Below are 1,643 nucleotides of genomic sequence, written 5' to 3' on the forward strand. Positions count from 1 at the left end.
CTGCCCCTCACAGCGGCCCCGCCCCTCCGATAAGCCCCGCCCCTTGCCTCTCCCCCAGGGGCCGCCCTGTTTCCCGGCCCCACCCCTTACTTCTCTCAGCAGCCCTGCCACCGCCCAGCGCTCCACCTCCTTTCCCCATCGCTGCCTCCAGTTGCATCCCTTGACCCCCACTGTCCCCCTCCCAACACACACACACACGCGCACACCCCGACACACACAGCCGAGGGCTCCACCTCCTGCTTGATCTGCCCGGTGACCTGTTCTCTCTTCCCTCCTTCCCCCCTGCTATGGGTCCCTCAATAACCTCAGATATGCAGGTGACACCACCCTTATGGCAGAAAGTGAAGGACTAAAGAGCCTCTTGATGAAAGTGAAAGAGCAGAGTGAAAAAGTTGGCTTAAAACTTAACATTCAGAAAACTAAGATCATGGCCTCCCGTCCCATCACTTCATGGCAAATAGATGGGGAAACAGTAGCAGACTTTATTTTCTTGGGCTCCAAAATCACTGCAGATGGTGACTGCATCCATGAAATAAAAAGACGCTTGCTCCCTGAAAGAAAAGTTATGACCAACCTAGACAGCATATTAAAAAGCAGAGACATTACTTTGCCAACAAAGGTCCATCTAGTCGAAGCTATGGAGAAGGAAATGGCAACCTACTCCAGTATTCTTGCCTGGAGAATCCCAGGGACCGAAGAGCCTGGTGGGCTGCCGTCTATGGGGTGGCACAGAGTCAGACATGATTGAAGCGACTTAGCAGCAGCAACAGCAGCAGTCAAAGCTATGGTTTTCCCAGTAGTCATGTATGGATGTGAAACTTGGACCATAAAGAAAGCTGAGTGCTGAAGAATTGATGCTTTTGAACCGTGGTGTTGGAGAAAACTCTTGAGAGTCCCTTGGACTGCAAGATCCAACCAGTCCATCCTAAGGGAAATCAGTCCTGAATATTCATTGAAAGGACTGATGCTAAAGCTGAAACTCCAATCCTTTAGCCACCTGATGTGAAGCACTGACCCATTGGAAAAGACCCTGATGCTGGGAAAGATTGAAGGCAGAAGGAGAAGGGGATGACAGAGGACGAGATGGTTGGATGGCACCACTGACTATATGCACATGAGTTTGAGCAAGCTCCAGGAGTTGGTGATGAACAGGGAGGCCTGGCATGTTGCAGTCCATGCAGTCGCAAAGAGTTGGACACGACTGAGCGACTGAACTGAACTGAACTGGACTGTCGGACTCTGGAGACAGTACCATGAGGACCACCCTATTCCACCTCCCTAGCTCCTCTTGGACCACACCTCTCCTCCCACAGAACCCTCTGGGTCTAATCGGTCCACCCGTCACCTTTCGAGGCCATTTATTGAGTACGGATCAGCTGGGGGTCAGGCTGAACAGCATAGTGACCACCGTCATCCCCGTCCTTACTTATGAGTGCTTGACACAGACTAGCTGGGGGGCCAACCAATATAAATCAAATAATTATCAGTTCAGTTCAGTTCAGTCGCTCAGTCGTGTCCGACTCTTTGCAACCCCATGAATCGCAGCACACCAGGCCTCCCTGTCCATCACCAACTCCCGCAGTTCACTCAGACTCACGTCCATCGAGTCAGTGATGCCATCCAGCCATCTCATCCTCTGTCGT

The 1,643-nt window shown here is 51.9% G+C and overlaps 1 protein-coding gene across 1 annotated transcript in view; it reads left to right on the forward strand.

Moving 5' to 3' along the window:
• The window catches only part of VWA5B1 (von Willebrand factor A domain containing 5B1), a 52,837-nt gene that overhangs the window by 36,576 nt on the left and 14,618 nt on the right, over positions 1–1,643 (forward strand).

This window comes from Bison bison, unplaced genomic scaffold, assembly GCF_000754665.1.
Source record: "Bison bison bison isolate TAMUID 2011002044 unplaced genomic scaffold, Bison_UMD1.0 scf7180017864516, whole genome shotgun sequence".
Taxonomy (NCBI): domain Eukaryota; kingdom Metazoa; phylum Chordata; class Mammalia; order Artiodactyla; family Bovidae; genus Bison; species Bison bison.